Source organism: Haemorhous mexicanus, chromosome 6 (genome assembly GCF_027477595.1).
Source record: "Haemorhous mexicanus isolate bHaeMex1 chromosome 6, bHaeMex1.pri, whole genome shotgun sequence".
NCBI lineage: Eukaryota > Metazoa > Chordata > Aves > Passeriformes > Fringillidae > Haemorhous > Haemorhous mexicanus.
Genome location: NC_082346.1, coordinates 19,757,482 through 19,781,101, shown reverse-complemented (window position 1 = coordinate 19,781,101; position 23,620 = coordinate 19,757,482). Strand labels below are relative to the sequence as shown.

At 36.4% G+C, this 23,620-nt stretch overlaps 1 protein-coding gene across 6 annotated transcripts in view; it reads right to left on the bottom strand.

Moving 5' to 3' along the window:
• The window catches only part of CHID1 (chitinase domain containing 1), a 116,671-nt gene that overhangs the window by 54,582 nt on the left and 38,469 nt on the right, over positions 1 to 23,620 (bottom strand). The gene's annotated exons all lie outside the window — the stretch shown is intronic.

Below are 23,620 nucleotides of genomic sequence, written 5' to 3'. Positions count from 1 at the left end.
TCATCAGTAAAGTCCTTAAAGTCAGGGCAAACAACACATATTGCTAATAGAAGCTCAGAAATTATGTTGACAGAATATATAAAAGTGTATATATATATATATATCACACTCAGTGTGATAGTACTGCAGTCCCTTAAGCTTCTTGAAAAAGCAGATATCAAAATCTGTAAAAGTAGAAGCATTGTTATTTTACTTTCTATTTAAAGGCAGTGCACAGTCACCTGTTCTGCTTCAGAGTGTTCTTAAGATCACCCCTTTTTGCTTTATAGGATCCTATCATCTAAACCCCAGACAGCAGAAGAACTTAGTGTGTGCATTCTTAATAAATATCCTATTACCTTGGAATTATTTGACTTGCCAGACAACCATTCCTTTTTTTGACAATTCATTTGAACACACAGAAATAAAACAAAAATCCCCAGCTGGATACACACACTTCAGGGAAAATTTTTCAGCTGTCACAAAACAGTAGAAAGGAGGGCACTGGCTCCACCAGCCCACCTGGGTGCCCCAGCTCAGTGTATATGTTCCCAGTGAAATGGATACATCTTCCTATGAAAATGATCTTTGTGGCACACAAGGTTAAGGGCAGCCAATAAATGTAAAGCTGTAAGACAGACTCCCAAGTGTGAAATCAAATGAATTGGAAGGTCTAACCTGACCAGCTTCATTAAACCATCTCAGAATAAGGAACATCTTTAAAGTGAAAAATTAATTAATCATAAATAATTAATAAAGTATATTTTATCCACAACTTTGTACAACCTTTTTCAAAGGCAACTAAGGAGAAAAGCAATTAAGTTATTCCTGCTGATCCCCTTATTTTTTGTCTCTGTGTGGAGAATGAGACAGTAAACTGTTATTTCTCTAGCCTAAAAGGAAAAGGTTAGTGTGTAACACTGAAGTCTAGAAGATGCTTCTGCCAATAAATTTGCAAGTTAATGACTTATGTATTCATAAACTAGCATGCTGCTATACAAGTAGATTTTCCATACCATAGTATCTCATCAGTACAAGATGGTGCATTTCATTAAATGTTTTCAAGTGACATGAGGATGGGGGCACTCACATGAACACTAAAATAAGCACACTGAAATATCAACGAATTGTTGAAAATCCCTACTGTACTATCTCCCTAAACATCACTCTTCCTTTAATCCTGACTCAAAAGCTCTCTGCTTCTCATTCATCCCCAGGCAGAGCTCCAGCTCCACAGACTCCAGCTGCTTATTAACACAGAGAGTGACACCTACTCCTCATCTCCTGCCTGTGCTTCCTAAAGATCCCCTGTTCTTCCATTCCAACACTCCAGTCATCTTGATGCAAGAAGATCATAGCCCTGCAGGCATGCACACCTCCCTACCTCCTCTTGCTTATTCTCCATGCTGTGTGTGTTTGTACACAGGCACTGAAGCTGGGCCCCCAGTGAGGCCACTTAGTGGCTGAAGTGGCTGGAATTCCTTTGTGTTACCCTGCAGATGCTCTTCTGCCCACCTGCAATCCCTCTCCAGGCTCAGAGCATTGATTAGTGGCACTGGCATTAAACTAGTAGGAGGGGAATGAACCCAAGTTCCCCTTCCCCAGCAATCTTATTTTGAAATCAAGCATATGATGTATAACACAAGTGTTATACATCATATGTCATTAAACACTCCATCTCCAAGCTTGCATTTCTTGTATTATTAGATATGAGGTGTCCTTCTCCATATTCTTTGTTTGCTGAAACTGACTGGTTATGACAGTGCTTAGAATAAAGGAAGATGGACAAGAGAGATATTGTACAGGGAATCTGTAAAATGGAAGAAGACAAATTTGCTGAAGAGATGTCAAGAATTTTTACTACAGTTTTCTGCTTAGTAATCAGGACTGTCAGCCTCTTGTAATAGCCCACAGAGCCAGACAGTGCAACACTAACTTGACCTAAGATTACAAAAAGCTCTCCACAAAGCTGAAGTACAGCAACATCTCAGCACTGCAAGACAAGTATAAAAAACAGAAAGAAGCCGTGCGCTCTTACCAGCACTGATACTGCAACTGAACAGTGAAACAGCTCAAATTAAGTGTAAAACAGTCCAACTTTAAGAATGGCTGTAAATGATGTTTTTCACTTATGTGCCAGCACAATCAGTACAGTACAGCACACTCATCACCTTCCATTATTCAGCACCCCATACCCAGCCTGTGTTTCACCAGCGAGGAAGGCTGCTTAAGACTATTTTAATTTCTAGGCGTACTTCTTCTACCACTTGTTCTCAGCCCCAAGATGACTGCTACATCTTTCACTGAATCTATGAAATTTGTACACAAAAAGAGAGAAGAAAAAAGGCCTATGCTATAAAAAGAAAAGACCCAGAAGAGGTGGGGAGGCTGGTGAAAAGTAGCCAAGCATCAGCACATTACGCGAGTGCTGTCAAGGCAGCCAAGAGGGCACTGAGAATACAGAGAGCAGCAACTACAGAGATGGAGTACATGGGAATTCTTTTTGCTAGTAAGCATCACCTTTAGATCATAAAGCAAGGGGTAATTTCCTCCTGAATCTTTTTATGAACACATTCAGGTACATAGGTTAACTCTACAAAAAACACTGCATGACTTAGAATACATTGAATAAGCATCCCAGACACATGAACAAAGAAAGTCAAAATGTCCTAGCACATAAAATGTTTACATACAATTTATGGCCAGTGTAATTCAAGAGAGTGATTCAGGTACTAGAACTTGCTCTCTCTGATAAACCATTTATTACCGGAAAGCAACTTCACTCTCATTTTACAGAAGTCAAAATATTATGCCTTAATATTATCTTTTGGATCTTGAAATACTCCCTTGATATGAGATAGTTATGCTTCTGTTGGTCCATCACAAGAATTATGCCTTTCTTTCAAGTGCTGGCTCTTTGACACCACCCAAGGTACATCTGCTTAACATAATTTAAGAAATGCTGAACCTCATTTCCCTGGATATCACTTTCAAAATTATATCATCTTGAAAGAATACATAAAAATCGAAGCATACCCTCTGCTAATAGCCACTGTTAAGAAAAGTATACATATTATCCAGGGTAATTAGCTACAAGCTTCTGAATGTCAATTCACCACACAGAGCTGAATGACAGCAGAACAATCATCTTGACCACTGAGGTCTTTATGAATTGCAGACATTAGCAAATCTCAGTAAGAAAAGACCCTGAAGTATGTACTTGCAATTTCCCTGCTATTAGAGAGCATTAAACATTATTTATATGCCACAGCTAGCACGAGACAAAAATAGAAAGCTTACATAAGCTCCTATTATGAGTAATGACTACTGAATGTAAAAGTAATTGAAAAGGAGATTGTAGGCAGACACTGGAAGGCTAGACTTGTCTTAGCTCTAAAAACACACGATAATATAAGGGACATACAGCTGATCCATATCCATTTATAAACACTGCATGCAATATGCTTACTGAGATAATTATTGTACACATATATGAATGTGGTTTAGTAAAAGAACTGCTCAGAAAACATACACAATCATTGGATTAGCAAAAATTGCCAGGTTATGAATGATTCAACCAGAAAACATCACGAATGGAAATACTGGATGTGCCTTAAAGCTCAAAGCTGCAACAACGATTTTGCCTAAGTTGCAGATCAAAAGGACAGTAAACAACTAGGAAGTAATTTCCAACTTTCGCCTAGGCAAAACACACTGTAGAGGTCTGCTGTGCAATCACAGTTTATACACAAATAGATCACCCAGCACACACTTCAGAAGCAAATTCTCCTACGGGAAGATTATATTTAGAAGGATCTCTCAGTAAGACTAGAAATGGCAACAGAAAACAGCTAACACACAAGTCCTGACCAAGGTATCTTTAAGGAAGCGCTTATTTCAGGAAGAATGTGTATTTCAGGAAGTGTGCTAAAATTTGCCTTAGGAAAAATCTACTATTCTCTAGCATTAAGTGTTTTCAATGTTCAGTACTTTATATGGATTTGTTAGTATGAATTGCTCATACAGGGACTTAAAGTTTTCTTCATGATGTGCTTAAACACCACGCCTGTTAACATCGATAGGTTCTAAGCTTGTCTAATACTTCCAAGAATATGTGTGTAAAGAAAACACTGGTCTAACAATTACTTAAACTAAAAAAACATTTCCAAAGGAAAAGTCTTTTTTCTCCAACCTTCCCAAATTCTTGTTATACAGAGGGTCATGATGCCCACTCACATGTGCGTAAAGCAGACACAGCTCTCATAGCAGTCACAGTGTAAGATCAACATCCCATGCTTTCACCAAATTACAGCGCTTGTTGTTTCACTAACATCCATTAAAGAACCTCCCGAACTGCAAAAAAGTGCCACTAAAATAATGAGGAGCTAGAAGGAGAAAGGAAATTGTGTGCCCCTGTGATATTAAGAGGTCATGGCAAATTTAATCAGCAAGTGTTGCCAACAGTGCTATATCCCAGAGCTCAATCTATCTGGAGATAAAAGAATATAAAATGAAATCTAAACTGTGACTGTACAGAGAGATTGGAAACAACCTCCTTTCATTTTCAACTGGCCTCTTAACCAAATATACTGTGTGCAATGGTGACCTTACCCCCTGAAGACAATGCACTAGAAAACTGGCAAAATTTTTTTACAGCATACCTTAAGGAACCCTTTTTACTGCATCTTTTTAAGTGTATCAGTAGTAGATGCTGGCCCTTGTGAGAATACTCACTGCAATTTCAGAAAACATTTATTCATCTCTGATACACTGGTTTGTTTCATATGAAACAGGAAAAAAAAAACCCTAAACCTCTAAAACACAACAGAGAATCCCATCATCTTCCAAAGAATTCTTCAGTTCCAAAAATACAAGTAGAGCATCAGCAGGTATTTACAGTTAAAGACCTTTGAAACTTAAGGTCCTTAAAATAATATTAGAAATAATGTCATTCAATATCGAATCTCAAGGAGCTTTACAAAAAAAAAAAATTCTGAAATGCAGCACATTTGTGCAAAAAGAACACATTAAAATAATACAAAATCATGCCAACCCTGGGAAAAAAACACTGCTAACATAATGCCTCCAGATAATCTGTGTGAGTGGAGAGTAACTTTGTTTTTCAGTTTTGATGGAAGTTCCTGGTAAACCACATTCTCTAGAAACTTCCAAAGTAAACCCAAGTTTCTACTTGTACATAAAGCAGACAAGAATTATTACATTGTGAAGAAGTATGATTTTATATGTCATTACTTTTAAGCAATATGCTGTATTACCTCCAGTATTTAGCACCAGAGAAAGCGAAAACCTCTTGAATTAAAACTCCTCACAAATCTTCCAATTGGTTGTACAGTTCCAATTGGTTGTACAAAGGCACATCTCACAGGAGACTTTGAAATTGTGCAGATCAGGAATTCCACATATTGAAAAGCAGAAATGCACCTAAGAACCACCAGCACACAGAAGTGATCTGTTCCCTTGTAGTTACTCTTCTGAACAGCTGCTCTTTAATTTAATATTCCAGGGAAAAGTTTCTTGGCTTTTTGCAAAGAATAATAGTAAAGCTATCCTTAAGAAAAAAACAACCTGAAAATGACCCTCCTACAAATACCAAACCACTGAACAAGGAACTTTCTAGGTTGTGCACAATAGAACCCAAATGTGCCTCAACAAACAAGGCAACTGAGAGGTATTTTCATACTTGCTTTGTCAAGACATGTACCACTTGCTGTTGCAGAAATCAACTCTGTGTTACTTTACTAAATCTGTAAAAAAACCTGAATTCCTGTCAGGAATTTTATTTGAAGAAAGCTATTCTAATATCTTAAGTTTAATCATAGCCCAAAGCTTTAATATTCTCACATCCAACTCTTCAAAATAGAACATTTAAATAGACAAAAAAGCCCTGAAATTATACTGACAATAGTGTATAACTGGAAAATACACATATAGAATATTTCTTCTCTACTGAGTGTGATTCTGGAATCACTCAAGCATTTTTTTGAAAAAGCACTTTAAATAAATCATGCTGTTGTTAAGTACTTATTTTGTGCATTGACTGTTTTGTTCTTATTTCTTTAGTGACTACCATTACACATAGCTGGACTGTTTAACTTCTCTACAGCTGTGTTTCTTTACTGATCTTTTGAGACAATTTTTCAGGTGTTTTCTAAAAGGAGAAAAAAAATCCAAATCTAAATGAAATTATTAATTGTAACATAGCTCCTCCAAAAAAATCCTGGGAGCAAAAGGTCAGAGTTTACTCTTATAGAAACCATGGTGGCTATCTTTATTTTAAAAAATTATTTTTCTAGTGATGCTGATACATTTAATTCCTGTGGAAAACACTTCTGTAAATCCATTAGTTCTATATTTTTCATTCAGATAGTTGATTAAGGCTTGTCCTTCCAAGGACACCCCACTCAGTAAATTCACCAAAATATATATTCTAGACTGTTCCAGTAGGTGAAGATAAAACTTTCTCAGGGGAGACTGCAGCGGGCTTCTGTGCACCCTCCTTTGCAGGATGCCAGGTTTGACATCTGCAGGACTGACATTCAGAAGGAGACTAATGCCACCTCTGGAACCAGGTCCCAGTGGCCAAAAGACTTACTGCCATACAATGATGCAGCACATAAGTTACCAAGTGTGTGCCATGGGTTGTAGGAAGGTTTGTACACAGCATTCCACGAGCTTTTCCTCAGGGATACTGAAGTACCGCCATAATCTCACACCATTCCCTTTTGCTGCCTTCCAATATTGCTGCCCACAACTGAGACCTGAATTCCCCTACAAACAATGTTATCTCATTTGATTGCCCTTGACAACATGTTCCAGCTTGTCATTGCCCACATGGAAAAGCAGTAATGGGTAATAGCCTGAGGGCTGCACTAGCCTAAGAGCTTTCCTAGTGATGTCCTTAGGCCAGGCCGCAGGGAGGCAGCAGCCTTCCCTACAAGGAGGGTATGTCCAGCACACTGGACCCTCTTCCCCTCAGGAGGGAGTCACCTACCACTATAGCCCATCTTTCCTTCCTCGTGGAGGTGGTCATCATTCAGGTGCCAGTCCTTTCTGTTCAGCTGTATCTCTGGTGCAGATGGGCATCATCCACATCACCCTCTGACTTACCTTTCACATTCAGAGCCTCATCACTGCTGTGTACAAGCACACGGGGAGGCAAGGTGGGCAAAGAGGGAGTTTGCCTGCTGCTCCAAACAGGGACTTGTCCTTGTTCACACTTTTTAAGTTACTGCCTTCTGCATGGCAGAGGACGAATACAGGAACCCCCCGATCCGGTGTATTTTCTTGTAGCTGTTCTTGTTACTGTCTCAGGGAGAGCAGAGCATGGGTTTGCCAGCTGAATTCTTTCTCATCTCCCTACTAATGATCCTGTGTTCCACTCTTGTACTTTGAAATAGCAGCCAAATGTCCTAATAATGGTGGCTGATAAGCGTGGCTCAGAATAACAAAGTGCAATGTCTTTGAAAATACTGTTTTCCATTTCAAATAATGACATTAGGCTATTCAAAAGCATTATTTCATGCTTCTCATAATAGTCACACAAAATGGAAATTTCTTTTTTTGCTCACAGTAGCAGGCGAATACACACAAAAATGTATTGCTAGTAAAGGGTCATTAACTTCTTATTTTATGGATTTTAACCAGCATTCACATGAAGCCTGAGCAGAAGCCATGTAATATGACTGATGTAGAATGAATTCTATCTTACTCAAATTATTTTGCAGTCTTTATTCTCATTAGAGAAGAAAGCTCCTGAGGTCAAAAGACAATGGAAATTATATTTCATTTTACCGTAGACGACAAACTCTGGAACTAAACCCAGTGCTTGACTATCTGGATGCATTTAGACCTGCTCAAATAGGATTTAATATTCTTCTATAAATAGCAAACTCTAAGTTATCACTAGTACAGAGATAACTCTTGAAAGCGTTATTGCATTTATAGCCAAAAAATATACCACATTCTATACATGCAGTGCTCTCCACACACATATGCAGAAAATGTTACAATAAAGTAAGCATTTTTATACTGCAAGTGCTTCTATTTCTACAATCATGAAAGCATTTTTTAAAAAGCTTTTTTTTTTTTAATAAGTAACACTTTTTTGCTAATTCTAAAGGGAAAAGCACCTAAGAAGTTACTGCATCAATGAAATGGAATGGAGCCAAATGGGGAATATACTATTAACTTCTAGAATACAAAATGTTAATTCTTTAATGTTAACTGGCCTTTTGGGATTTCTAATAGGCTGAGTCTAGCATGCTGTGGGATTTTAGCATTGACATGTTTCTAATGAGAGGTTAATGAATCTAATCTCTCAAACCATGGTAAAACACAAGACTGGGAATCAGGGAGCCAGATCTGACAGTGTTTGGCTCTGTTCCAGTGGGGTTCACTTATTCATGAAGAAGCTTCCATCAGATACTCTACTTCTTACTGAAACATGAAGTGAGCTGGAAAAGAAAAGTCTCTGTGGTGTAAAGGAACTGTCAGCCACCCAAGGAAAAGGCCAAATTAAAATTAAAATTCATTAACCTTAGCATCTGTCAAAGAGTTTTGAAAGGAAGAAAGAAAGAATTAAAAAAGAAGGGTGAATACAGTAGTCTGAGAGAGAAAAATCACAACTTTTTACCTGTTTACCAGAAAACTGCCTTTTACTTCAAGAGCCCTAGTTCTCCAAGAATAGTATCTTTGATAAATAAAAATTATGTAACAAAGCTAAGCACCATTCTTCCCTGACAACTCATCTACCTGAATGGGACACATTTGAATGTGACAAGAATACCTTTTTTGGTCCAATTATGTATGGCCAAGGAGAAAGCATCCCACCAGGTAAGTCTACACATCAAAAAGCTACTGCGACATTCCTGGCAATCCACATCCAAAGAACCAAAGGGAGAAATGCACAGGAATAAGTTACTCTGAAAAAAATAAGTACACAATGCAGAGCAGACAGGAGAAGTGAAGCTTCCTGCACCTTGAGCAGATGAAGTTTCCTACAACTTGAGCTTTACGTGATTCTCTGGCAACCAGCAACCAGGTAGGGAGGCTTACTCTCTTCACAACCCTAACTTAGCTTTGCTATATTCAGAACAGTTTTTGTATTTTTGAGAACTTCATCAAACATGGTTTAAAGTAGTTCATATATGCAAAAGGCACCAAAAGGTTGTAGAGAACAACTGAAGGAACAAGCTGACCAACAGAGGCAGTAAAAACGTATTTTCTTACGCAATTTAGGACAAAAGAAAAAATCTGGATGGCCAAGTGTAGAATATTCAGGATATGAAATTTATCAAATAAAACCAAACCATGCATTTGAACACTATCATATATGAAACATGCATATGCAAACAGAGCTCAGTGAAACTTCATGCACTTCATGAAGAGCTACTATTTTTCACTGGTAGTTGAAAAATCACTCCTTAGCATCTCAATACATAATTTACTTAAATTCTGTCCTCAGAAGAGCCTTTTTCTTTTTTTCAGACTACTCCAATGAGTACTTGGATTTTGTCTTCATACATTTTACATTTCCTAGCAATTGAAAGCACAATTCTGCACTTTACCAGTGCCATAGCATGGGTAAATAAATAAATACATTTCAAGCAATTTCTTCAGCCAGTCTCACTACTTTTCAAATACTGCAATATTTCTATGCAACTGTGAATGATTAGCATCCCTCCTTCATCCCTCTGTGTTTAGCTCCTTTTTATGTTTGTTCCTGTCTACAATACAGACCTTTTTTCAATGCAAGCAGGTCAGGGTGATCCAAAATCCAGTAACAGTCCCAGTATTACTATATTACTATATCCCATCTATATCTCAAATTTATTTTAACATTAACATGCTTATCTTCTCCCCAAAGAGATCTTGGATTCAATATTGGATGTTAATCTAATTCACTTTCTTTGGGAACTCTGTTTCTTTATTTGGCTTAGGTAAATTCCAACTCTGGCACCAGGAATGCTCCTTTTTGATGCTGGAACAGTGGGAGAAGGTTTAATTGGCTCTGAAGGCAACACACTCACTACCTGCTTGAAGAATTCTTATTTGATATCTTTCTATTTCAATGTTTCAGAGTTAAAAAATCTAGAAATTAGAATTATGAATAGAATCACTTTTTTAAACTATGCTTTAGCTCAAAGTAGGATAAGAGAGGTGCCATGGGTATGGCAAACTTTCCATGACATGAACATATAAATTAAAATATGTAGTAGAAGTATTTGAGATTCTGAATAAACTGCTGAAAAATCACAGCTCAAATAGCTAGCCTAAGTAGAACAACTTGTAATGAGATTTACAGCACTGGTAATGATATTGGACTGTTATTTGTTTCCAGAATAGAATAAACCCATTAAAATGGACCTCCAGTAGTGGTAAAAGACACTATCATGTATCCTTCTCCAACAAAGTTTATTCTTTCTCAGATGGAGAACATTCAAAACTTTTACTCTATAAAGTAAGATAGAAAAGAGGAAAAAAAAGACAAATAACTTTGAATCTCCTCAAAATAATTTCAGAGTAGGTGAAAATATTCTAACATCTCAAGTTATCCTTGAACACACAGTTATGAGATAACCAGCTCCTTCTATTACAACAAGGACAATGAAAATGACTTTAGTTATAATGTAGGAAAATGCTGCCAACTAAGATTGTGAAGGAAGATAAAATATCAAATGTCAACATCTTCAGAAACACATTTTCCAAATCCAAACCAAGATCCCTTGCTGCACAGTATTACTCAATCATTCTTAATAAAATCACTTGACAAACTCTAAATTTATTTCATTCTTCTCAAGGCTCTAAAGAGTCATAAAATCTTCCTTTCAGTAAGCTATCAAGTAAGGCAGAATGTTCTGATTTCCCTTTATTTATTCTCTGTCACCATAAAGAGAAGGGGACAGAACTGCTATCTACTGGAAGGCTGGAGAAAGGCTGAGTTCTCTGGCTCATTTAATGAGATGATTCTTGCATTGTCACTTGCATGATAAAAATTATTTACCTGAACCACTGCTAGTATGAAACATGTTTAGGAAGTAAAAGTTCAGTTTACTTTCCATCAGAGTGAATTATTTTCCCCCAGCAATCCTGGTAGAGGTTTTGCTTGTTTAACAGGCTCCATATTTGCCATTTTTTTCTCTCTGTCAACAATCTGACCTCCACACAAACTTCTGGAGAGAAAAGGCAAAGTGACTCCATTCATGAAGACTGTCTTAGTTTATGGCTAAATATCAACAATTAATAAGGATTTGGAGCTGCATGACACAGGGCAGGAAGTGAGGCTAATAGAGAAATCTTTAAGAGAAATCAGAGGAGTCAGAAATCAGGAAGAATGAGAGAAAATGTTAATTAACTGACTACATGTATGTAATTAAATTAATTCAAGAAACTGGAAATCGTTGAAAGCTATAACTGGGTAAGGTGAAACACATTTTTCCTCTAGTGGAAAAATCAGATATTCCTTTCTCAAAACCAGCAAAACAAAACAAAAGCACAGCCCAGCTCAGGTCTCCAAGCTGACAGCCAAATATTTATTATCCTATTACTGCAGAGTGTTCTTGAATTTTGCATAACTTATATTTGCCATAGCTCAGAAAAATGCACCACAGGTTTTTTAATTTTAAGTGGTATCTTTTCAATTTTAGATACAGAATCCCTACAAAAGCACAAGCTGCATATTGAAATTAATGCCAAGCTGTTCCATCTGTATTAAAAATCTCAACAGTTGCCAAAGTTCAGATCTCTTACCAGTAATACTCCTGGAAGTAAAATTCATACATGTTTGCTTTTCTAACAGCTCAAATAAAGAAAAAGAGGTTAAATAAGCTGCTAAGGTTTGAAGTCAACAGCATTGAGAAAGGAAATGAAAAAGAGCAGGTATAGATCTGTTAAAAATTCTGCCTTTACACCATTATAATCCTTTCCTTTCCATTTAGAAACATAACTTTGATTTTTTTCCTCACTAGCTAAAAGAGGAGGGGTCTCACTCCAGAGATGCCTCTTCTGAATAGGTTTTCCTATAATTTGCTTTCCAAACTCTAGAACAGTCCTAAGTCTCATACAACATTTTGCTTTGGAGGTGATGGGAGGTTTTGCTGCCCCTTACATAGCACCATTAGTTGTCAGGCATATTGAGGCATATTAAATACAGATTTAATAAAAATACTGACAAAGGAAAGGGAAATATTTGGACAGCACTGCTCTCCTCAGATATCATGCTGGCAGTAGCCAGTAGTGAAAGACTGCAGGACTCAGCCTGACTGTCCCAGCAAAAAACATTTTAAAGGTGGGAAGTCCCATGTCCCAAGGTCAGGTTGTTTAAAGAACAGCTTCAATTTGGAATAATTAAAGCTGTATTTAAACATAAATAGACATTGCTTGAAGGAGGCAGAAAAGGCAAGGCAGATAATTTAGTTAAAAGCATAGCTACAGGCAATGAGATTCAGAAGTTCTGGTCAAAGGTCTCAAATCCATCCCTTTAATTTGGCAAACTGAGTATCTGGTGACTTTCTTTTTTGTTAAAATAGTGGAACAAAAATTCCAGATAAGGATTCCATTGATAAATGATTGGTTTATTATTCTATTAAACTTGGAGACACAACTACAGAAGAGTAGTCACTAGACTACAACTACTGAAGTGGCAAAAAATTGAAGGAAAGAAAAGAAGGGAAAATTAGGAGATTTAGTGTGATTGCACTAGAGCATTATAACACGGTCACTCACAATGTACCTCACACCCAGTACTTTAATACTACAACCACCTGGGGTTTAGGCATCCTTAAAAAGATAAATGTATTAAATGGCAACATGTTCCAAAATTTAGCAGCTGTGATAGACTACATGCAGAGAATCACTGTGCCACACACCGGAATAAGCAGCTGTATAAAGAAGTTAAATTCAGAATTTGAGCATTTTGCAGTAAACAAGTATATAATTCTATCATTTATGCCACTATTTCATGGGTTGTTGTTTTTTTTCTCCATGGTCCAGAACCTGTGTAGGAACAGTCCATCTCTTTTTCTTTTAAAATCGAATACAACTCAGACTTATTTCTGCAAGGATTTTTCCCCCATATTTCTACAAATATTGCTAGTTAAACTTAGTCTTAACTGGCTACCAGGGAATACAATTAGACTGTGGAAAGCAAAATCAGCTTCAAAAGTGACATAATAGTACTGAATAAATATATATACCAGCATTTTTCAAATTATACATTTATATAAATGAGAGCAGATTAACTTCAAAGGCCTTCTGTCCCCTGATCACTCTTCTTGTCATTATGTGTGATTTTGTGCCAGCCGAGGACTCATTTTCATGAACAAGTAGCTTTTCATTGGATGCAGGCTTTATGTGTAAAATATGCTATAATAGGTAAATATCAAATGTGTTTCTCATTCCTAACAAGAATAAAAAAAATGATTCTAAGTTGAAACTTTAATGTGAAAATAAGCTCTGGAATAAATTCATTATCCTGTGAACAAAGAGTTTCATTGTATAAATCAGCATCTTAAAAAAAAAAATCAGCTCAAGAAACATTCTATTACTAAAATTCAGATACTCAAAAATTAAAGCTGCCAAAATGCTTTAATTGCAGAGATTTCCAAACTCATGGAGGGAGGAAGAGAAAAACAGCAGGTCATTTGATGTCAGAATCCAAGAAATACTCAGAAAAGTGGCCAAAATATAAACAATCAAGGAGCAAATATGCCCTAGATTAGCTAATACTACTCTAGTGGTCTGTGAACACATTCTGGAATTTGGGCACTAAGGAGATGGAACACACAGTTTTGGAAATAACTCATTCTTAAAATTTTAAATCCTCCAAAAGTATCAGAGTGAATTACAGTGGGCTGCTTCAGTGGTTTTTCTACACAGAATGTACATAAATAACAGCACCACAATTTCAAGGATAACTTCCCATCAAATCCATGTGAACAGAAACACTCCAATTTCAAATGATAGCTGTCAACATGTAGCAGAGCAGAAGAGGTGACTGTAAATTGTGTCCAATGCAAAGAAGGGAATTCTAGTAACTAAGTGCAGTGAACTTAGAGAAAGTGAATGGAAATTGTTTAGAATGAGCAGCACATGTGAAAATATGCACACTAATGTCATTTGAATCAAATGGCTCCAGGTAATTTTCTACATGTAATTTTTTTCCATGCTCTAAAACTACAACTATTTCTGATGACATTTATTCTTCCTTACTGCAACTAAAAAACACATATTTTCCTGCTCAAGTACAAGATTTCCAAGCTCTTCAGAACAAATTGTTTAATCTGTTGCCACAGACTCCCTACTGTTTAAATCTATCTACTAATGCACTTGAAGATTTTATGCTCCTAATCCACTCCTATTTAAACATCTCTTTCTCACAGTACTATAAACCAGATTCTAATAAAATACTATTTATCCTGGAAGACACTCCTATACATAGCAAAGGATGCCATCAGTCCTTTATTATGCAGCTTGATAACAACCATTTCACAAAAGACTAATGGCAAATGGTTTCTTTGCAAATTAACAGTGTTTTACCTTAGGCAAGCTCATGATTCAGTATCAGACTTTTGCTTTAAAAACCCACTGATTTTCAACTCTTCTTAATACATCTGCTAAATAAATGCTGCCAGTCAGCTACAGAGTTCCAGGCACATCTTATTCTTAATATTCCCTTTTATGGATGTTCTCAAGGAATACTCTAGGGGTAAGAACCAAGATTAAAACTCTTCATTTTTGGGAAGAGGTTTTCAGATCACATTGAAATGTATTGGTGGAGTTCTCTGTAAGCTTGACAAATTACCATCAGTAGTACAGGGCTTTTTTTTTTTTTTTAATCTGGGGAGAGACTAAATGTACATTATATTTAGCAACCTATATTTAACACCTTACTTTCTCCTGACTTAAATTTAACTTGGTTTTCTTAAGACTATACTGCTTTTGGTGGCCAGTTTTCATCACCACATTTATCAGATTTCTTCCATGATGAGGTTTGTGAGGAAGAATTAAAAAACAGCTAAAATACTCTTGAATATAAATCAGAAAAAGTATCCCACAGATACTACCATACTGGCTATGCCTTTAAATGGAAGCACTGTGTTTGTTGCCCTTACCAACTCATAGTTTTAGAAATCCTAAAAACAGCATCTTCAAGCAAGGCTTTCAGAGACACTGACATTTAAGATTTAAACAGTTGCAATGTGATACCTACTTCACACATAGAGATGCTTACAGTTCTGGTTTTCAGGGTCAACTGTAAGAGAAATTACACATGACAAACAATTTCCCATTCATCTCTAACTATTCTGCCCATTCTCCTGTTTCCTAATTCATGTTCCCAAGGATGTCTGCATCAAAAAAAAACCAGAATTGTTCAAGAGTCCTTCAATATGCAAACTCAAATATAGAAGCAAAGCCAGGATAAACTAAACAAGAATTCTTGGACTTGGCTAAGACTTAGTGTTCACAAAAAGAAAGACTAAAATTCTGAGGAAAGCAAGACTTTTAATTTGTATGTAAGCAGCAATCAAGGTGATATGTGATCCTCACATCATATAACTCAAAATTACAGTGGTGACTGCAGAGACACCATGCTCCCCTAATGATTTCATGTATTCACTGGGCTCAGCAAGGCAGTTTGCAATGACCATATTGCTTCCCCAGTTTTGGTACATAAAGGGCTCCCTAAAGATGCAGGACCCACTGACTTCTCTCCATATGCTTGGAGAGAAGCATACTAAAACCTAGGACCAATTCAATAAATTATTATTGTCAATTGGCATCTTCACCTCTGCTGTCAATACTAAAATATATTCCACTTGTATATTGAGTTTATTGAAACTGTCCAGTGTCTCTATACTATTAAATGCAGAAACCAGTTAAATGTAACTACACATTTATCCATTAAAATGCATTCAAAGAGGTGCATGAATATGGAAAGTGACAGCTTCATTGACTCTTACATATCTGGATTTATGGCTCAAAGTTAACACTGTATGAAGCAGTGTACCAAGCTCTAACCCACAACTCCTTCTCAGCTGGAAACACCTTATTTTCTTAATTTACTGGGGCTCAAAGCCCAGGATTCAGGGATATTTGCTTACACCCACAGGGGAAAAAAAAGTTTAATACTAATGTGTCTAAATTTGGTAAATACAAACAAACCCTAAAGATAAGACAATCTTCTTTACGTTTTAACAATTGTAGAAAATTATTTTATATTCAAAATGGCAGGCATCATGTGCCATCTACACCCCCATCCTATATTAGGGGCTGGCAGTAGGACTACCCCCAATATCACCCAAACTGGGTCACAGAACTTAGTCTCCTCTTCAACCCTCTTGCCTGCTCAATATCCTCACTCACAAGCAGTGAAGAGGATGTACCTGTTCTAAGCCAGGCAGTGCAGTTACCTTGAACTTTGCAGGAAATACCACTCTAGAGGCATTTTCTTTCTCCTCCCAAACCTTAAGGATAGCTAAATAACAAAAGAAAAAAGCTACTTGCAAAAGGTTTACAAAGATGCAGTATATGGAGAGATTTTAACTTCAAATACAGTTTCTTTCTAAAATAGTGTAACAAAACCAACATTTGGTTTAAACACAAAAATTACATACATAAAACTGTAAGAAAAGGTTAACTATGTGGGTATACACGGTAACTAAGGTATATATTTAAGATATAGAGATATTTTGGACACATTCTAAATGTCACTGAATTTCCAAATAACTAATTTGTAATAATTTTCATTATACTATATTTTTAGTAGACATAGTATCAAAGTCTGCCTGGATTTCCATTTTAACCATGAACAACACTGCATTCCAGCAACACTCTGAAATGCAACTCTCCTATTTTTAGAGCCCAAAACCCAAAAACTTATTTTAGGTAAGATTTATTACTGAACATTTTTAGATCCATTCTCCTAATGTAGGCATGAATTAATTTGGAGTGGAAAAACCCCACTCTGTTTGCTGGTACTACTAATGTACTGAAATAGCTCATAAAATCATAAAGAAAAAATTTATTGGACATTGTACCACTACCGAACGTTATCACCAGAAACCTTATTCAATCATCTGCTGTATAATACCAAGTATAAACAAGCTGTTTGCACAAATCAAAAGCTGTTAATGTTGTGGAACACACTTGCACTTCTATTACTTCAAAGACTGTATAGCCATATGCTCCATTACTATTTCCTGTAAGTATTACTTCAAGGCTTCAAAACTATTCCTAAATCTTATATATTTCCACACTGGCTCTTCACTTGGTTACTGAGTCCTTCTGTTGGTAATTTGATCACTCTGAATACTCTGCTGCTGTGACTGCTACTTTTCTCTGGAACTGCAATAAACACGCACATTTATTCTTGCCCTCTGAAAGAACTCTGCACAAAAAAAAAATCTTGAGAAATATTATTTTTTGAGAAATTTTTTCACTGCCATATGCAAAGAATAATATTTTGTAACTTTACCTTATTTTCTTTTTTAACTGTACTGTTTAAAAGCATAGTGTCAAAATGAAAGGAAGCATTTAGGTTGTGTGATTCTGCCTATATCAAACTCCCACCTCGTATCAGGATGGAAGTTTTACAATAAAAACTAGCACCAGGCTTTAGCTTGCACTATGAAGCAGTCTCAGAGTCATAAAAGGGATGCTTATTTTTAAATGGAACAACTGGAGCAGCACTCAAACTGCTAATGAGTTCCAGCTCATAGGACCAGACCAGAGTCGCCCCAAAGGAAAAACCCCCAAAGGCTCATTGTAAGCACTGGATCCCCAGCACCATTTTTGTGGCAGTCAGCTTGACAGCAAACACATAGCCAAGTAATAAAGACATAACTTCACACAAAAAAAAGAAAAGCAAAGAGCCATGCTTTATCAGGACTACTTTAAATGTCAGAGCTTGCTAAAAAAAGCTTTGGAAAGGGTGCTCTTTAGCAAATGGAGGAGTATATAGTTGCCTTCCTATAAATTCAACCAACTGAAATTATATTTGAGTTACCAAGAAAGTTAATTTCAACTTATAAATCTATGCTGATGACATTTAGATCAGTTTCAAAAGACCTATAGAAATTTATTAGAAACTTGAATTTAATTCTGACTGCTTCCCCAACAATCATGGCAATTCAATTCACTGAAAAAATTTATCTTAAAATTAGATAATGAGGACTGAAAAATCAGTTTAAGATCAGAAAAACTCCAAGCTACTTGCTTTTTAAAGAAAAGCTTGTCTGCTAAAAAACCCCAAGTATATCCTACACATCAAACAATGCACCTACTTGAACAAAACACAAATTATTTCACTACTGCCAGTTTCCTAGTAAAGACAATAGGCTATCAATCTAAATACTACAGGATCTGTTTGTTTAGGGTTGGTGGGGGTTTTTTTGTTTTGTTTTGGTTTGGTTTTTGTTGTGCTTTTTTTTACTTTGGGAAAAGGTCCAAAACTGTCCCTGTTTAGAAATAAGAGGGAAATGTATCCATCTGTCTGGAGCCAACATCTCAGCCCATGCATCCATGTCAGTGGTGGCTAGGTGCCAGTGTAGCTGATAAGTTGCACCTGGGCTGCTGTCTTCTGGCTCCAAAAGAGGATGCCATGCCTTCAGAATCCATAGATTCCCAGAGGAATCTATCCTGCACACAATCCAACACGTGAGCACAGTGCATTGACCCAGTCTAGGTATAAAGTCACTCAGCATTTTCAGGAAGTCCTTTTCACACTCATTCCCAACAGAACTGCAATGGAATTGAACACGAGGAGTATCTTGTGAGGGACAGCCAACACCAGGCAAAATTAAGCACTGAGCATGAGAGAGGATGGGGCAATGGGAGCAAAGGGATTCATAGTGGAGTGGTCTGGATACATACATGGTGCCAGCTGTTCTATGCTCTTTGTTAATCATCATGTATCTGAAGAGATTCACTCTGAGCTAGGACTGCCTTTAGGTCCACCATTAGTGATCTCACGAGCCCAAAGGAGGCTACCAAAGCAACTAATCTCTTCCACTTCACATCATGCCCAAATGCCCACACGCAATTCTAAGGACATAAGTAAATTTAGCTTACAGTAAAAGTTTCTGGCTCTTAGTTTTAAACCACAGAAGTATTTTTCCTAATTTTATCATGCTACCTTCTAATGGCTGGAGTACAATAAGACAGTAAAGAACGACATCCTTATTATTTTGTCAATATTTAACTGCCTAAATATTGCCTGTAGCAAACTTGCTATTTAAAAACACCATGGCAGATGGAGAAGAGCATATTTCACAATAATATGCCCACCATTGAAAATGTACATCACAACTGACCAGTTTTTTAAAGCAGATTCACTGCGATATACACACTAACCCACAGTAAATGCCATTGTACAAGTGAACCTGGGAACCAATCATTTGTCTAATAAACAAAAGCCACCTTTTCCTCATTTCAAAAGAAATAAGAATGTGTTTTACATAAATAAAAAAATCTGTTACAATTGTTTTTATCATCACAAGGTAAATTTGGATAAGCTGAAATATGATCCATAATTTTATTTTGTAAGATGCTCTATCTACCTTACATGAATTAACTAGTCTTACACTTTCAGCTAACAGCTCAATTTCACCTTCCATTCCTAAAGGGAGGGAGGGAGGGATAGATATACCATGGAAGAGACACATACCAGAATATTCTAGAGGGAATTTAATAGAATAAAACTTGTCAAACACTCCTGAAATATTTAGACATCTGTAATACAGAAATAACTTCTAATTCCAGGCCCAATTGTAACTTCTTTCTATCACTGCCATGATTTTACCATCTGACCCAGCACTACAATTTAAGAAGAAATAGCTTAGCAGTTTCTTCAGTAAAGAGGAGAGGAGGACAAAAGGTCAAGCTGTTCAGTCCTACAAAGCTAATGGATACATTGGCTTATTTCAAACATTAGTATCTCCCCAAAATCCCATGAACTATGAACAAAATAGCTTAAATCAGGATACAGAATCCTGGCATACAGGCAAGTAATAGAAATCCTGAGAGAATTACAGCATGAAGAAAAATGTTGTAAAAGCTTTGCTGCTTCAAGAGTAAAAGAGTTCCTGGCACAAGCTTATTGCTAACTTCTATAATACAAAATCATGAGTCACAGTTGGCCCAAATCTTAAACTGCTGCTTATAAAGACACTGCCATGATAATTCAGAGAAAAAGTTCACCTCTAACTGTTTCTAAGTACCACATTTTATGTGGTATTTACAGAATGGCAGGCAGCCAATGAAATTCTCAGTAGAACTCTACATCCTCACACAGCTTGCAAGTCATCTTATTTTCTATCTCTGAACAGCACAACGCATTGTAAAATTAGTTTCTCCCTTGCTTCAGCTGGCAATTTACTATATCAATCTTCTTAAATGTTTAAAATTAACATAAAAGTCCTTCTTCAGATTACTTTAAATAAAAGATAAGCACACAGCATTGTTTCAAAATAATAGAGTTATTCCATATCTATTTTCAATGGCTACATTTGGAACAAAAGCAGCTTGAAGGCAGAATATATGCAAAAGTTACACAGAGCCAGGTGGAACATCAGAGATTGTATCTTCCCTCTTTCAACACTATACAAAAAAAAAAAAAAAAGGATAAAATGACATTATCACATGAAACTTAGCAGGGAGGGGCTTAATAAAGAATTTTGATTTATTAAATCTAAATGACACCATTGCTACATGACAGCCTTTGAGTTATACTGCTTTTAATTCACAGCTAGCCACGAAGTTTATCCATTCCCTTTTGGCCCTGGTCATAATGGACATAGATTTTAGATGACATGGAATGAAAAACACTGTTACACTGCTGTGTAAAGTTCCCATGAGAAGGCAAAACAAAACTGCAATTGAAATATAATGTCCCAATGATTAAGAGAGATTCTGTAGAACAGATAGCTAAAGGCAGAAAAGGTACATTGGAAGCCAGAAGCTCATGAGAGGCTTGCTGACCTACTGCAGGTCTCAAAAAGGACTCAAAGGTAAAGATCTCTCAGAAAGACTAACCCATTTCTTCAGCTTCAGAGTATACTGAAAAATTATATACCCAAGGCATACACTTGTGAGGTGAAGAGGAAATACTGTCAGGTCACAGTATCAACGGAGGACATGCTGGAACAAGGTGATCACTAGAAAAGCAAGGAAGCAGCACCAGATGGTTATGTTCTGACAGGATTTTAATACAGTGGAAAGTTAGAATGACTGCATCTCTGCATCTTAACAATTCAGACACCTGATTCTTGACAGCCAGAGGGCAGAAAACATTGCCAGAAGCACTACAGGTGATTTGAAGAATCACAAACAGAACACCTTTATTTCCAGCTTAGGATTTCATAAAAATTATGTCACAATGAAATATACACAGGAATGCAGCTTCCCTGCAGCTAACCAAACAGTACTTGGTTGATTAGAGCACCAGAAAGTGCTGTAATCTCTGTGATTGACTCATTGTATTAATAAGTAATAGTTGTGACTGAGCTTTAAGAAACAAATTGTTGCTGCAAATATAAATTGTAGTTCCTATTCTAACAACTCCCAAGGACAAACTACATTGTGCTTCTGTAAAAGAGAAATTGTTTTCATTTAATTTAATCTTGAGATATATCTATATAGATATATATGTATACGCAAGCATATACATATATACCTATTACTTCTGATTGACTGTATGAAGGAAACAGGATATTGCACAAAAAGGCCGTATATCTTTACAAGTATACCTTCTACCTTCTACCTTTATATTACATTCTGCAATAAAAAAAACACTGCCAAATAATATGTTATGCAAATAGGAGTTCTATTGTAAGTTATTTCATGAATTTCTGGACTGAAAAAAAATCTGTAGTGGGTGAAATCCACCTATGTTCAGCATCTCTTTCCATCACATAATTCCTATCCTAAAGAAAAACATGAACACGAGAGCAGCATAGATTTCTGCATTCTGCGTGCAATTCTTTACACTTTGCTAATAATAATTAAGATGCACAATACACTGACATCAAACAACTTGATAATACACAGTTTGCCACTGAATCTTTCAATTCTCCATCTCTCTTCTTAAAGAGGATCAGATTCCAATGAATATGTTTCAACAAGAAATGGTGCACCTTACTGTGTGCCAAGGAGCACTGACATGCTGGAGATTTGTACTTGCAATAAATTTCATATGCAAAAACTTGAGCACAAGTCTACAACAAAGAAGTTGACACATACCAGACTGCACTTAAATGAATAGACTTTGAATTAATTTTAATACCAGTACTTTAGCTCAGATTCACTGTCACTACAACATATGGACAGTGCCTTAAAGGTGAAATGCATCAATCCTTCAGCACTTTTTGCAGGTCAAAGGACTTCCTTACAAATGGCCCGATACCAATTAAATAGCAGAAAGCTTATTTTACACTAAAACCCCCTTTTTTTTCTGCTCTTTATATCAGAAGTTTGGCCTATTTTAAAGCTATTTTACTTTGAGTCTATTCTACTTTTACATTACTATATGACATATACAATTGTGGATGCTTAGAACTATATTTCTGGAAAAACAAACATAACCACTGACCAACAGTAACACAGCAAAGGGAAAATGGATGTGTTTTATGCATAAATTCAAAGCCTCTTAAAGACTTTGAACAGAACCTTGCTTCTGGTAAATACCTGGAAAACAACAATCTCATGATCTGTCAGTGAAGAATATGTTAACAGAACTATACTGTGCACCAGTGCCCTACATACAGGTAATAGCCTCTTTCAGTAAAACTTAAAAAACTTTTTTAAAAAAGTAAAACTTATAAAGCTTAAAGTTTTATACATGACTCTTGGCTAGGGTATTCTTGCCATTAATTAAAAAGCAACATGAATTAATACTATAATATAGTGCAGAAGAATCTACAAAAAGTAAATGCCATCCTAGCGCAGTGTTTTTCAAGTGGAAACTTAATTTCAAAAGCTGCAGTTCAGAAAAAAGTAAGAAGCTTTTATTCTGCTACATAGTGCTACACTCCATTTGCAAAAGGAGCTGTAAATATTACAATGAAGCTACACAATTTTGATGAGCTTGTATAATTAGGTCTGTAAATCAACAATGCTTTGACTATTGAGTGTTCTTCCTGCCTAACCATCACCACCAATTTTCAGAAGTCATTCTGGAATACTTGCTAAATACCTTTCACTGTAAACAATGGCTTTATTTTCCCCTTTTCTGTTATTCAGTCAGATTCAGAGATCAGCACAGAAAGATTGTTGTTGGAAACCAGTATCAAATTTCAAAGTAACAAGTAACAACTTCAGGAGCTGAGAGAAAGAATCATTAGGACAACTGCAGGAACCCAAAAACGATGCAGAGCATAAGAGAATACTGCAGAACATTTTTAACACAAAGATGGCAACCTGCATGTACAAGCATGAATAGAGGAAAGAGGGAAAACTACACAAGCCATTTTTGCATATGAGCTCTGACAGGATAAATGTGCCATCTATCTGCATTTCTGTACAGGGAAGAGAAGTTACAAGTCTTACCCTAACTGGTGAGCTACTATTGCATGTGCAGATTTATCACTTTTGCCATTTCTGTGTTGCTAACTCATCCATAATTCTA